Source organism: Aotus nancymaae, unplaced genomic scaffold (genome assembly GCF_030222135.1).
Source record: "Aotus nancymaae isolate 86718 unplaced genomic scaffold, 86718_ANA_hifiasm-v0.15.2.pri h1tg000155l, whole genome shotgun sequence".
NCBI classification, from domain to species: Eukaryota; Metazoa; Chordata; class Mammalia; order Primates; family Aotidae; genus Aotus; species Aotus nancymaae.
In genome coordinates, this window is record NW_026988570.1 from 1,317,919 (window position 1) to 1,333,659 (window position 15,741).

At 43.5% G+C, this 15,741-nt stretch overlaps 1 long non-coding RNA gene across 1 annotated transcript in view; it reads left to right on the top strand.

Annotated features, from left to right (window-relative positions):
- Positions 1-15,006, top strand: part of LOC105727637 (uncharacterized) — a 66,743-nt gene extending 51,737 nt beyond the window's left edge. The window contains exon 2 of the long non-coding RNA XR_001109837.2: positions 14,699-15,006. This is a non-coding gene — a long non-coding RNA (uncharacterized LOC105727637). The remainder of the gene's footprint in view (positions 1-14,698) is intronic.
- The last annotated feature ends 735 nt before the right edge of the window (positions 15,007-15,741 follow it).

The window sequence follows — 15,741 nt, forward strand, 5'->3', positions numbered from 1 at the left end:
CTCACCCAGCATCAGCTCTGAACCAAACATCATTCTGGGCAGGGGCTAAGGTGAGAAGCATAGACCTTGGCCCTGCCCTCCCCACCTTGAGAGCCCAACAGAGCCAGTCTCCACTCTTGGGACTCCACTACCCGAGGGTAGCCTGAGGCATGTAGCCTGTGTGTTGCTCAGTGACAAGGTCCATCCTCCCAGTGCCAGGGAAAAGGATGTGCCCCTCAAACCACAAAGTAATACTTGGACTCCTCTTTAGCTGGGGTGGTGGCAGCTGGAGAGAGCCCCACTTGCTCATCTGCGCCAGCTTCCCAGTCCCTGCAACTAACAGTGGCCATCCTCTGGCCACCCCCATGAAAGCACATAAAAGGGTTGAGGAAGCCACAACCCCAGAATTGAGGTGAGCTGGAGTTTGAGGACATAGGTTGCTTTTCACTTATCTCCGGCAAGAGCCATGTTATAGATCATTGGTACAACGGCGATTTTATGCTTCTGATTGAACACTAGTGAAAAATGGCAATGGTTTCTCAGTTACTTCTTGAGAAATAAATTGTGGGTAAATAACATCTGCTTAAAGCTTGGAAACCCAGTTTCCTTTGGTTTGTGTTTTTAAATGCTTTGACGATGCGGTTTGCTTTTTTACTCCAAGAAACAAAAAACAAGTAAATAAAGGCTGACAACTAGGTGAGATCCACAGCCAAGCTCTTCTAATAGCCCGAAGTCACCCTGGACACCCAGGTTGGTGACAAAGGGCAGAAATTCAATACAGAAATAGGATCCGATCCAAATGCTCCATCCCCAAGATTCTGATGAAGAAAATATGTATTTCATGACAGGTCAAATGTTGCCATCCTTCTGAAGGAAAATGTAAATGAGGATGCCCTTAGGGGTTATCTGCGTTGTCACTAAACTGAGACATTTGCGCTTGCTTGTGCCAAGTAAAGATTGCTGCTGCTGTTGTTCTCTCAAAGTGATTAGGACTCATTCCCTAGCAACAGGCAGCAGCAGAAAGGAAGCTTTGCAGGCAGAGACACCAAACGCAGTGGGAACGGTATCAACAACAAACCCAGTGATGAAGGGAGGGGCATGTGGGGCATACCACATTGCCTCTCTGGCTTCTCGTCTGCACCTGGGGGCAGAGGCAGGTGGGAAGGAGAGCTTGACAATGTGGGAAGTCCCTTTGATTTGCTGAAATGGAGGATTTCACATTTTATTGTGCAGGCTAGCATTGCCATTCTGGATTAGTTCCATCAGAAGTGCTTTTGTGATTTACTATAACTCTTTCTTTATTTGTCCTCCTCGAAATCGATCCATAACGCTAATTTGCTGAGTAGCTGTCCCTGGGACTTCAGTGTGCTGGCTCAGAACTTCAGTCTAGTGTTCAAAGGAGTCGGCAGAAAGGGGTGTCTCAGAGTGGAGGACCTAGAGGCAGAGCACCCTGGTGCTTTGGGGGAGAGTGAAACCCCTTCATTCCACTCCTCCTTGCAGATTAGCTTTCCTGGTATTCATGCACTGGTTTTGATAACGTCTCAAATGAAGGCCACAGCTCTTAATAAATGAAGTCTGGTTGCCTTTGAATTTATAAAATAATCAAAGTTGCTCTTTCCTGCTAAGAAGACAGATGCAGAACAGGTAATAGGCCACAGTCATTGTGTCCCCTGCTTGCTCCCTGGGCCGCTGGCCTTCTCCCTTTTCTAGCTGCTGTCAGAACCCTGGTAGGGGATTTCACCTGGCCTGGGTCTCCTGGGCTTGAATGGCAACCTGTATGGACAGATTTCATGCCACAGTTCTGTTTCAAACAAGATGGTTAATAAGGAAATAATTGGGTCTGAGAAGAAGGCCTTTTTAAAGCAAACTATGGAAAATAATTGATGAACAGTGTAGTTTTATAAAACTCTTTTTTTCCATTACACTTTAAAAACTATGTTGCTAACTGCACATAACACTGCATTCATATCCTGGTACTGGTACCCCTTGACCTCTGCCATATGAGTTAAGGTAGAAGAAGGTTCATAAGGAACAAAGTTTCAATGTTGAATGAACCTTTTTTTTCCTGGAACTTTACTGACCATTTCCCTTTCTGTTCGAGAGATCTGTGCAGTCCTGTGCATGAGGTTCTGTGATTCAGAGGTGTTATTGGCTACAGAGTGCCGATTTCACTTGGGTCTGTTCTGGTTTGTCTTAATTTCTCTTTTAATAACTAAACATTCACCAGACGTTATTCTTGTAACAGTTAGATGGTAGTGATTCGTGTCTCCATCTCTTGATAAAATATAAAGCATTAAATCTTGATCACTAAACACACTGACAATACTACTGAACCATGTTCCTGGTTGAAGATACCTGAAGATCGATGTTTATCTGGGATCTTTTGCTGCTGCTTTGATATGACTTCTACCACAATAGCTTTCAACGAGGTAGAACGTTTGCTGTCACTCTGGGTTTTCCTTGGTGTCGATAATTTTTAAGTGTTAACTGAAGGAAATCCCATCTTGTCAGAATGTTCTTTTCAATACAAGTTGCAGTGAAGTAATGGGCTAGAAAGATGTGGATCCTTTTTGATTTTGGGAAGCACATGCCTATCGGCAATTCTTTCTGCTCGTGTTCTGTTCACTGCAGTATTTTTGCCTCTGTCACCATCCTTGGGACTAGGTGCAAAAATAGGCTTATGTTCCACATGTCACCTGCAGCTCCACTTTCTTTTTAATAGATCATAGGTAAGGAGGTGAGAGGACATGGGAAGGATTGGTATGAAGTAAATAGGAGTTAAATCTTTTAGGCCGGGGGTGGTGACTCACGCCTGTAATCCCAGCACTTTGGGAGGCTGAGGCGAGTGAATCACCTGAGGTCAGGAGTTCGAGAACAGCCTAGCCAACATGGTGAAAACCCGTTTCTACTAAAAAATACAAAAATTAGCTGGGCCTGGTGGTGGACTCCTGTAATCCCAGCCACTCGGGAAGCCGAGACAGGAGAATTGCTTGAACCCAGAAGGTGGAGGTTGTGGTGAGCCGAGATTGCGCCATTGCTCTCCAACCTGGGCAACAGAGTGAGACTTCATCTTAAAAAAAAAAAAAAAAAAAAAAAGTTAAATCTTTTCAGATTTCTAGGCTGGAAATCAACAGAACAAGATCTCCTTGCAGAAGTGGTTATATCTCAACTAAGTATAGACTGGAGATGAATCTGACAACCTGTGACATCTTTAAATGTCAAACCCACCGCACATCACAGATGACATCGTACCTGATGATCAAACTCCCTTTAAAATATACTTCATGTAAATACATTTTTGCGAAACCACAAGCTGTTTCTCTCAGTTTTGTTTTCAGCTGGCTTTGATAAGGAGATTGGTTGGCAGCCTACAGCTAATTAAGCAGCTTTCAAGCCAACATCAATGAAAGGTTTTAGGTGACTCTCAGAAATATACTCCACTCTTCATGGTCCTAGGGTATCCACCATGCCTTTAATTAATTGTACTAACAGACCCTGTCAGAAGAGAATGATTTTGCACTAATCTGAGTTTAAGACCAAAATCATCTTGTTTTCAGTGTTGTAGATCCAGTATCTACAGCTGTCTTGTCAACTCGCAATAGCATCAGCACAGGGGGCTGGATTCATGTTCTAAGAAATGCAATTCACCTTTCTAAGCTCACTTATATATATATTTGTATCTAATATATTGTAAATTTCTTCAACTTGTTACACATTTAATTTTATAACTAGAAATCAATTTTATTTGTTTATTTGTTTTGTGGAAAACAGAAAATGAAGTGCAAGAGACCCTCATTTCTGGGGCAAGAATTCTGAGTTTCTGGATTTCTTTCCTTCTTGTCTGCTGATTCCCCCCCCCCCCCAGTTGCAGTTATTTATAGATTTTGGTAAATTATTCATTGCTTTAAAAAGAGAAAAAACTTGATTTTCTAACTCCACAGTTGAGCTAGCCCTAACCTCTAAAGCCAGATTGCTTTAACAAAATTGTCATCATTTTTTACATGACAGATTGGCTTCAAATAAAATGGTAAATGGGAGGAAAATTATATTTTGCATACACTTAGGAATGCCTCTAAACATAACAGAGTTTTAAAAACATCTTGGTGTTTTAACAAATGCATATTGTGAAAAAGAGGAAGAATAAATTAGCTAGATTGCCTGTGAAGTAATTGTGCTAAAAACATTTATTTTTAATACATGAGAGTTCACATTTTGATTCATATACTTGCAAAAGAAAAGTGGGAATTTTTTGCTTAATGCTTTGACTATTTAAGGAAAGCTTGTGTGCGGTGCCACTCTGCTTTTAAGAAATTCCAGAGTTACAGACACACTTGAGGGTGAACTTGAATTTGTTCCGTGGGCACGGCCTTTTCTGTTGTGGTAAAACAAAGTTAAAATGACAACGGTTCTGAAGAAAGTGCTTCAAGACCATGTCCTGTTTCACTCTTTCCAGATGACTAAAATCACCCTCATTTCCCAAGTCTTACATCGGGGGAAGAGGATATGTGTGGTTTAAAAGAGTGGCAAGTACTAGTTAAGGTCAGGCTTTTTCTGAATGTGAACATTCAGTCTTGCTGCATGAAGATAGGGGCAGGTATTGTAGAGTGAAATTCTCATACAGAAAATGTCTGAAAGTAACAAATTAGGTGATTACCACAGCCTCCTTATTTACTGTAATCTCTAATCGCCGTGTTTTTTTCTCAAGGCTGTTTTGTCTGTTTTTAAATACTGTTGTCTTACGTAAGTCAGGCAACTTGCTTTAAAATACCAGAAGAGTCCTATACTATTGAAAAAAAATTGAAATATAAAAAAATGAAGTATGAATTCTGAGTCACATGTTTTAGATACAGTGTTAAACAACATAACACATGATCTAGAATGGAAGATGTTATTACCTTGATGCTGTCATCAGTCAACTTGACCAGAAGCAATCCCACCTTTCACTGAGAATCTTTTAAACTGACCACAAATGTCCCTATTCTTCTCAATGATTTAAAATGTTTTGTGCTAATTTTTCTGTCAGCCAATATGTATTTTTCAGGGTTCTTCCTGAGTTTTGTTACTTGCTTTTAGTTCTCGTTACTGTTTATTTGCTGGTTTATGTTTTATGAAGAAATCCACTTTCAGAAGAAATGATGACTTATTTTCTGTGGGTGTTTCCTTTCTTTACTACTTTAAGAATTTTCAAGTATAAATAAATTGTGAGAATACATATTTATATAGGGAGAGTGGGGAAGAGTTAACTAATTTTTAAATTGAAATGAGGGAAATAACTGGGCTGACTCTACTTGTGTTTTTCAAAGTGTTCCTCAATTTAACAAAGCAAAGCACTGAGTAGTATTTCTTTCTAATATAGATGTTTACAAACATCTTCTAAATGTAAATAGCAAGGACTAGTGCTCAAAGTATTGTCTGAAAAATCTAGAAATATCTGCATGCTGCTAGGAACAGTTCTGTCTCTTTATGGAGAGTTGTTTGGGCTTTTTAGAAACTCATTAATTTGATTGTAAGCGCCTCAGTGTTATCAGGAAAAGAAGCTTTAGAAAATGGTTTCAGAATGTGTCATTTTCTCCTTGTTTTAATCTGAGACAGTGTGTGGGCATGCTGGTATTTTAAAAGGCTAAAAATGTTGTACATATTGCTGTGTCTTCAAATATGAGGGAAGATTACAAACAGAAGTCTTCTTCAGTCCTCTGTCTGAAATTCTGCTTTTCTTCTGAGTAGTAATTCTTGAATTTTTACGAAGGAATCTTTCATTCCTTTTTCTTTATTTTCGATTTGTTGTTGTAATTCAGCAAAACAAATTTTTAAAAAGTCAAGTGAATTTTCTGCCATTTTGATCTTAATATTTAATGCTTTATAAAATAAAACACTGTGTTTCAATTTTAACTAGTTTCATTTTTTTTATGAAATGTTTTGCGGTATTAGACTGTCATTTGGTTTCAATATTAATATATAACATGAACTACGTGGGTGTCACTTATTTTCAGTAGTAAATAACTGCTTAACCGATTACTTTAACATAGTTCTGTTGTCTTCTTGAGCCTTGGGATCTGCATCTTCAAACAATATTTGGTGCGTGTTTTTGCAAAACAGCAGTTACATATTGTGTCATTGAAAGCAGGTTTCATGGTGTCATGGTGGTCGGAATCGGGGAATGTCGTGTAATTGGTTTCAAAATCCATCAGTACGTTAATCATTAATTATTCTTTTTCCAGGAAAAACCTGACGAGGTTGTATCAGAATTTGAATTTACTAGAATTCTTTTTTTTTTTTTTTTTGCATTTAAAAAAATTGTTGCATTTTAACCTTAAAGGGGGTTAATTTGGTAAGAAAAGGTACCTTTTCTGTTTGTATTGTGGCTTGTTCATTTTCTCATAAACTGTATTTGGTAGCTAAAATGTTGAAAGCAGTTTGGGAACAAAATGTCTGCTCAAACCATGACAAAATTGGCCACAATTTGCCGATTGGGCTGATAACAAAAGCCAGCAACACAAAATAGGTAGAAAAACAGTTTGTTCGGTGATGTGAGACCACTGAAGCTCTTTTTTGCATGTTTTTTTTTTCATTCTGATGCTTATGTTGTGATGGAAATACATGAAGTTTCTGCTCACCCATAGTTTCTGATTAACCATTTCATCTTTGGATTTCTTTTAAAACTTCAGAAAATAAGCTGCTCACCGGGCATCTGAGACAAATTTGAAATAAGAGCCAGCTCTGCACCTAAACCTTGTGTTCTCTCTCCACTCCACTTGGTTGTAAATGTCCCAAAGCTCAGATTTTGATCTTTTAAAGCAGCATTTAAATTCTATCCACCCCCCCACCCGAATCTTCAACATTGAATTGTATGACTGTTACTACACTTTTTCTAGTGTGAAACAAAAATTCTAGTTTGCAGTTTAAAAGAAAAGTTCTCTACCTGGGCATATATAGTTGAACAAAAATTTTAGCAACCGAAAGTAAATATTGACTCTCATATTATCTTCACAGACTGTAAGCAACTATTAATGCTTTACATGAAACAATACAATTCTTTTTCATACCATAGAACGAGATAACAGCCTTCTCTCCCTTGCCTCTGCTGTGGTAACTTCTCATACCTTGTGTTGTCTCTGTGTGTGTGATGGTCTTATTTTTTTGGTCTGAAAAATCAGATACTCCAGGACAATAATTAGGATGAGGTTTATGTTTCTACTTATCTAATCTTTGTTTTCACAAATAAATACAAATAACTCAAACTGAAACTTGATGGCTTTGGTGATAATATAATAGCAGCCACGGGGAAATTTTCTTCATTCTAATGTTCTTTCACAACCCACATTCAGTTTCGGTAGGAAAATTATTAACCTTTTCAACAGCATGCTAAAATATGGGTTTACAATAGACTCCTGAGTATGATTTGCAGGTTTTGGTTCTATTTTGAGATTTGGGTGTACAGTTTTTCTCTTTTTTCTCTCTTTCTTTCGTCCGTTCGTTCTCTCATACCAATTGCTTTCTTTGACAGCAATCGCAATGACTTCAAATCCTTCAGTTGATATCTTTTCAATGTGTGCACATTATACAGTGTTTGCATTCATTTTTTATTATGAGAAGGGAGAATTCCTATTTCCCACTCTCTGACTGATTGGTTCTAGGAAAGAGGACATGTTCTTCATTCTCACTGTTTTTCTCCACTCTAATCCTCCTGTGGAGGTTGTGAGTCTTCCACCCCCATTTAAAAAATCCAGTTGAGCCACATTTCCCTGGGGGCATATGACTCCATGTCAGGCGTCAGATCTGACTTCTGTCTGCCTCCAGTGGCCTCCTGTCGGTGTCTGTCACACCAAAACAAGTTTGCCTGTTTGGGCTTGCTGTCCTAAAGGTCTGTACAGCCTCAGGCTTCCATGGAAGGCCTGGGTGGCATTGTCTCCATAGTTGACTGCTGCTGGGGCTGCAGGTCTGGAAGGGCTATGGGAGGGAGGTGGTCATGATCTTGTAACTCTTGCTTCTTCACCTGAAACACACATGAGGGCAGAACCTGGGGCCAAAGAGGCAGGTGAGTGGGAAGATCTCGGATAACAGTTTCTGTTTTAGGCGTCCCCTTCTCCAAGTCTGGCTGGGACAGCCACATCTGCAGGGAGGGACCTGATTGGGGTCGTGGTCCTGCCCTGCATCTGGCAAGCCTGTGCCTCATGTACTCACAGTCACCTTTTTTGTTTTATCCCGTTGATTGTAAGTCCCCACCCTCCCACAGTGCCCTACCCTACCTGTTCCCACCATCCCTGCAAAGTTGAATACAGAAACTGAGAAACACATATTTTATCTGTAACAAATGTGGACATTTCCAGTATCGTAGCCTGGGTTTTTTTTTTTCTTCTTCTTCTTCTTCTTCTGCTTCTCATACTTCCTGTATGAGGTTAGTTTTTAAAAATTATAAACAAACTTTTTTCAACTTTTTTGGAAGGCCTGGTTGTCTAGTGCCTCCTACCTGTGCTGCTGTGAGCCTTCTGCTGGTGCTCTCTACCTGGGGACAGATGTCGATGTGAGCAGAGCCTGAAAGTGGGAGTGAGGGATGTGTTGTTTTGCACCCACCTCTCCTCCCCAGGGTTGCAGTGAGGGGGATTGAGCTGATGAAAACATTTCTATTCTATTTGAGAGAGATGCCAGTAGAAATCATGGCTCAAGTGTTCTGTGCAGGCAAAGTGAGCTGAAAGGTGGAAGGCAAGGGGGATAGGAGCAGGGGTAGAGCATGGCTATCAGAGACATTTGATGTCTAGGGAGAGATCACTGGTGCAGACTGACTACCCCACAGTGCTCAGTCCCACACTGTGAAGATGAGCAAAATCTGGAAAAGGAGATTAAGAGATGAAGCATGCTGACATTTCTCCCCAGGTCACCCCAAGAAAGTGTTGAAAATCCTGGACTGCTTGCCCTTTCCTCCCGCAGTGAGGATCTCAGGAGAGAGCGTCTGGTGAGTGGCTTGGGTACAGTTGACTAAGTGCGAACATCAGTAACCAGTTGCATGGCCAACCTGCAGTCACCCGTGGCCCTGCATACAAGAGTCACTAGGAGCAGATATCACTTGCCACCAGCAGTTGTTGCCTGCATCTGAATCACCTGGGGAGGCTGTGAAACACACATCCCTAGGCCCCAGCCCTAGCATTTCCCACTTAGAATATCTGGGGTGAGGCTGGAGAATTTGCATTTCTAACAATTCTCAGGTAATGAGATGCTGCCAGTGCTGAGACTCCCATTGAGAACCACCGCCTAGAGCCAGGGTGGTGGAAATGTCTAAAACCGTGTCTACTACATTCTGCAGGTTGTCTCCACGTTTTTACTAATGTCACTTGGTGTGCCCTACCGCCAACTTAGAGTCCACACCAGCCTTTCAGAAGGCCCTTTGCATTTCTCAGTAACTGCACAGCAAGGTTACCTGTCACCTTGGCCTTTTACCATGTCCATCAGACTACAAAGGGGCTAAAATGTTTTTGAGGTTTGATTCTTAAAAAATGGGCTTTATTTTACAGATAGTGAAAGGGTCAAGGTGTGGTGTATGGTGTGGCTAGACTAAGAAACAATATACACAGTTTTATTTTACAAACTGTGTGCCTATAAGGTTTATTAGCAATAAGATAGAAAATTGAACAAGTTTATACCATAATTTTGTAGAAAAAAAGAATCTGCTCAGTTCCATATTTCATCCATGAAAAACCTGCAATACGAGCAGTTCCAAGGAATAAATAAAAAGGAAATGTAAAAAAAAAAGAAAAGAAAAGAAAAAAAAAGCAACAGTATACCAAGGGCTGACCCTTGGGTTGCTGCCCCTTGACTATTTCCACCTTTGCTATAAACTGAGGGAGCTGTCATAGGTTATTCCCTACATAGAACACACTTGACATAAGTGATGCCATCTTAGAAAAAGACTTCATCTTACGTGTCAAAAGGCATCATGCCGGCCGGGAGCAGTGGCTCATGCCTGTATTCCCAGCACTTTGCAAGGCCAAGGCGGGTGGATCACCTGAGGTCGGGAGTTCGAGACCAGCCTGACCAACATGGAGAAACCCCGTCTTTACTAAAAATACAAAAAATTAGCCTGGCATGGTGGCACATGTCTGTAATCCCAGCTACTCGGGAGGCTGAGGCTGGAGAATCGCTTGAACCTGGGAGGTAGAGGTTGTAGTGAGCTGAGATTGTGCCATTGCACTCCAGCCTGGACAACAAGAGCAAAACACTGTCTCAAAAAAAAAAAAAAAAAAAAGGCATCTTGCCAACGGGGACCCCAGATGGCCACCTAATCAATAATGACCACACCTAACCAGATAGGGATATCACCAGTCCTCTTTTACTATCAGTCCTTGCCAGAGGACTCGGGGCTATAAGAAGAGCAGGACTTCTCCAGCTTGAGATGGTCGTGGTAACAGAGCCTTGCTCTGTTGTTGCTTGTGATCAGCACCCGGCATCTGCTGCCAAAGATTCTGCCCACATCAAAGACTCTTTCTTGACGTCTGTCCGGAACAAGCCAGGACACTCTCGTCCACGTTGCTCTCGTTGGATTGGCTCATTAACCTTTTATTCTATTCCCTTCTTCCTCTTTTTTTTTTTCCAAAGCCACATTTGTGCTTTTTAAAATCCCCTTTTAACTCAGTGTTAAATGTTACTGTTTGATGTGGAATGTTTAATATAGCATTTATATATTGATTAAGTACACTACTATGTATGGTTTGCAATATTGAGTGCCTTGCAGAGTGGCTTGAGCCTGAGTGCTCACAGCTCTGGCTACGAATTGAATAGGATATACTAAGGAGAATCACCTCCTTGGGAACTCCATGTAGCTTGTGTCTTTTGGGATTGAAATAACATCAGTAAAAGTCTGACCCTGTGGAAAGACACTAACATGCGTGGACGTCGCTATGTCTGATGAGCTACCCAAAGGTGTGTGAGCCTGGAAGACCTCAGGGGGTCAGATGTTTGAAAGGGCTCTGAGTGTCCTGACAGACAGTAGAGCCTCACCATCAGTTTGCTATGTGGAAGGCTGCGTGCCTCTAATTACCTGTTAGTTGTTGAACTCCCTTGAGCTCATGTCCTTCCTGGGTGAGAGAGATGATCCCAATAGCCCCAACCTGAGAGGACTGGGGTGATGTTTGAAGGAAAGCTTGCCTGGGGAGCAGCAGCTGGCCTGTGGGACATGCTTGGTAAATGGTGGCCAGGAGGAGCCAGTGTGTGTCCTGACATGCTCTGCTGATGAGGGTATTGAATAGTCCCCACTCAAAGACATAGAATCTTTCTGACCATGTGTAGGTCTGTAATGATGCATGGAGTACTTTGCAGAAACTGCTTCTCAGGGGAGGCTCCTTTGAAAAGGTGCTAAGTTCTCTCAGAGATACATGGCCAGAGCTCTCGACATGGGAGCCTCTGTCAGAGACAAGGGCAGGGGGACTCAAGTGCTGCTGCCTGGCTCCCCTGCCCTGACAGCTCTAGCAGCACACAAGTCTGATTTATACAAAGAACCCATCTTACATCGCCCTAAAATAAGTCTGTGTGTCCTGACTTATTTCTGAGTGTGTGATCTAGGTTTTAATATCCTGAAAAATAAAAACAGTGGACTCCTGAGAGTGAACAGTTTGGTGATTACTGAGCAGGCTCCATCCTCCTTGGCAATTCTTTTGAAGTCTCAAAAAGCTGTTTTCCTATACTGTTAGAATCTGATGTGAGTCAGCATGGACAGGGTGTGAGTTCCTCACTTGTCCCTTTTCTATGCATTGATGAAGACCTTGGTGCTGCCAACGGGGCAGAGCAAGCTCAAGCGTGTCTTTGTATGTGACTGGCTGGAAGCTCTGGCTTGGGCTCTCAGCAGTGAGGTACTGGCAGTTCCTTGGATATCACAGCAAATCAAAGCTTGTGGTCTTCACTTCCTCCTGCCTTGGGACTTACTGCCCAGAAAGTGGAGGCTTGGATGAATCGACTTCAGAAGCAAAACAGCCTGCCTTGGGGGTGGGGCTGGGAGTGGGCATCTGTGCCACTGTTTCTCTCCCCTTGTCAGTTTCCCATGCCAGTAGCTTTTCCTCTGATTGTCGTCCAGAACAGAAAGAGCATGATTTGGGAGCTAGCTCTCAAAGGTTGCCTGGGCTGCATTTTGGGCCCCCGATGAGGGCTTCTATTCAGGGTGGTACGTGTGACCCTGAGGCCATCTCTCAGATCTGGGAAGAAGTGAGGTTGAGACCTACCTGGGGCCTCCTCAATATTAGACACCTGCAGAAACAGCAGGTCAGCCAGACCAAGAGTAAGAGTGGCCCTGTCTGTGACAAGAAGCTTCTTCAGGGCTCTCCCAACACTGGGGAGGCACTGATGGTCTCCGCCCACTCCCAGTGTACATTGGCATCTAGGAAGCCATGTGTGTGATCGGCTTGGAATTAGGAGCAAAACTTTTAGTTTTTAGATGAAGTGCCGTGTGTTTCTTCAGTGATAACTAGAGAGGCAGGCCAACATGGAGTTGATTCACCCATGCAAAACCTCCCAGACAAGCCAGCTCAGGCCTTGCAGTGGAGAGCTGGAATTCAGAGTCTTCTCCGCTTTGGCCAGAAGCCCCTAAAGACTAGGTAGGAGAGACCCAGGTCCCTGTCCCAGCTGTGTCCCTTCCAGAGTGACCTTGGGAAGGTTACCAACTTCCTTTTTCCGTGAGCCTCGCTTTCTTCACCTGTAAAGTGAAGGGTTGGTTGGATGATCCTTAAGGGCTGGCCACGTCTCACTCTGTGACTTTGGCCCAAAGGTCCACTTGGTTGGGTGTTCCATACTGTAGCCCTCCTGGGCTATTACATTTTGGTTTTTCATCACCCTTAGAAGTGGAGGTAACTGGTGAGGGGCACGGGTTGGTAAACCACCTCTCTATTTCAGTGATGAAACTAAAGAAACCAGGTTTCCCCTTCCACCCCTGCTGGCCACTGATGCATTACTTAGTTCCTGTTTCTCTTTGCCCACCCAGGAAGGCACTGCGTATGAAATCCTGGGCCCAGATGCCACATTAGAAAATGCTAGCTCATAGGACTCAAAACGGGAAGCTGGCTTTCCCAACAGATTCATCTGGGCAATGCTCCTCCCAGAATGTGTAGGGATCACAAGGCCACATTCATCAAGGCTCAGGAAGCTTGGGTTTTTCACTGTCACTAGCCAATGAGGCCTTCAAGGAAAAAAGAAATAAGACTGTAGGAATTTGTATGGATCCATCAACTCACTTGTATAAGACATTGGGAAAGATACTGGGTGGGGGAACAATACAGAGTTTCAAAAGATAAATAAAGACTGTCACAATCGTCACATGGCCCGGCAGCCAGGGCTACAGGCTCAGGAGAAGCTTTGCTCCCTGACCTGCGGTGCTGCAAGAGACCCTAGGAGGGGGAGAGCGCCACCAGGCCCTGCAAGCTGGGCAGCCTGCCCTCAGCACATTTCCTAACGCCACTCAGCAGAACCCTGCTGGCAAAGGCCAGTGTGCAAAAAAAATGTTCTGCCCTATGTACGGGAAACATACAATAATTTAAACAGCTTTCTTATTTTTTAACTTCTCTGGGTACATTGTGAATGAATCTCAAGAGTAAAGATGAAGTTTTTCCAAAATTACATCCCCTCATCTCATTTTACAGAAAAATTTGTGCCTAATATTAACCAGAGGAAATGGGGAGTGGGTTTTCATGGTGAACTGAGGGTTGCATCTTGGACAGGTTGTATGTGGAAGGGACAGCAAGATTCTTGACACTTTGCATGGTCATGGGTAGCACCATCCCTTCTTCATCCATAGTGAATATTGCTGGGAACAGCAGGCCATCTTGGATTTGACGTCCCTCTCATGGGAGTGCTGTCCCTGGCTCTCTCCTGGAAAAACTGCTTTCTCCCCCGAGTGTGTCTGAGAAGCAGATTTAAGCATGAAGATGGTTTTGTGGGGCTACAGTATGGACTTTGGGAAGATGGCACCATCTTTATTTCCGATTCTACCATCCCTCTGTCTGTCTTTGGAAGTATCCTTTCACTGGTTTGGTACACTGAGAATGATTTTCTGCAAACAATGGGCCAGACCATGCTGATCTCAAGCAGCAGAGCAGTTATTAACAGAATCACAGTCTTTCTGGAGCTGCTGTCAGCCCTGTGCTGTCCTCAGGGCCTCTGCTTGGTCAGGGGCCCCACTTCTTATCTGCCCTTCCCTCTACCTCACCAAGGCTGCTTGGCCCAGACTTATCGTGATTATTCGATGTACCAGGGAGGCCATGTCTCCTGGGGAGGCTCAGGACCTCATTGGGTTGGAATTCCATGGAGATCTCTCATCAGGTCTCTTTGGGCCCTTGGAGAGGGGAGCTCAGGGCACCACCTGGGCAAATACCTGTGCCGTCCTGTAAGTCCTTGTGTGTGACTCTCCATCCAAGTCAACAGAGGCACGTTGGGGGAGTGCCTCAGGGCCCATCAGGAGTCAGACCCCAACCAGGAAGTCAGAACTGAGTCAACTTTTCAATAAACACACAGGATGTGTTTTCAGTCTCTTCTGAGTTCTGTTTATGTGGACATCCCATGTCCCGCACCACCATTTCTGCCAGCAATGTTTGTCGCTTGTCAATATTTGAACGGATGCTGATAAATCTGATTCTCTGGCTTATGTGGCATTCGTGATGTGTCTTTCCCTTTTCAGTTTCCATGTACTAGAGTGACTGTCAGTGTGGTTGGCAGTGACCTGTGTTTTTCATGCATGTTTTTGTTTCAGAATAACTGGGAGATGAAACAGGAAGCTCTATGACACACTTGATCGAAAATGACACAGACACCGAAAATCAGGACTCAGCCCCCTCCAACACCTCTACCTGTTGCCCGCCGATCACAGCCGGAATGCAGCTGAAAGGTTTTCCCTGGGGCCTGGTTCCGACCACCCGCTGTGGACTCTGAGGCCTCTGCATTTGCGGGTGGTCTGCCTGTGATATTCGGTCTAGTCTGGTCCATTTCCCATTTGTCTGGACAGTCTCTATGTGTCTTAATCCTTTGTCCTTCATTAAAAGCAAAACTAAAGAAAACAGACTTGTTTGCTTATTAGCTATCTTTAAACACTGATTGAAAGGATAGCGAATAGTGTTTGAGGGAACCCTGGCATTACCACACGGATCATCTGACGTCTTTAAATGTGTGTTGGGCTTGACTCTCTCATAACTCAGCCATGCTTGCCTTGCTGCTTCTTATACCTCTCCAGATTGCTGTAGAGTCAGTGTGGGCAGATTGACATTTGAGAGAAACGTCGGGCTTCATCTGGAAGCCTCTTTCCACACCCACCCTTATCGTGGCCTGTAAACCGTGACTCCAAGATCTCCATTAACCTTGGGCTTTCCACAGGAGACATCCGCCAGCTCTGCTGCCTCCTTCCCCTCACACATCTGTTACTGCTTGACTTATTCATTCCATAAAGATTTCTTGGGGGTCTGCTGTGTGCTGGGTTCTGGTGACAAAACAGTGGGTGGGACCAACTCAGCCCCGGTCCCCATGGGAGCACTGCACAGTTCATTGTGGTAGGAGGCTCCGTCCCATTTCACTTAGATGCCCCAATTTTCTAAATGCACTCTTGAACTCTGACTCTCTGGGACTGGCACCTGTATGGGCTATACAATGGCTAAATGTCAAAGAATTCCTTCTGTGGAATCCCACTGTCTTCCCCAACCTCAAGCAGGACAATTTGACCCCCTCCTGAGGACATGGCCAGAGAGACCATTAGGAGGAGCCTTCTAGAACTTTCTGGCAGTCTTCACTTTCAAGCTTAGCAAC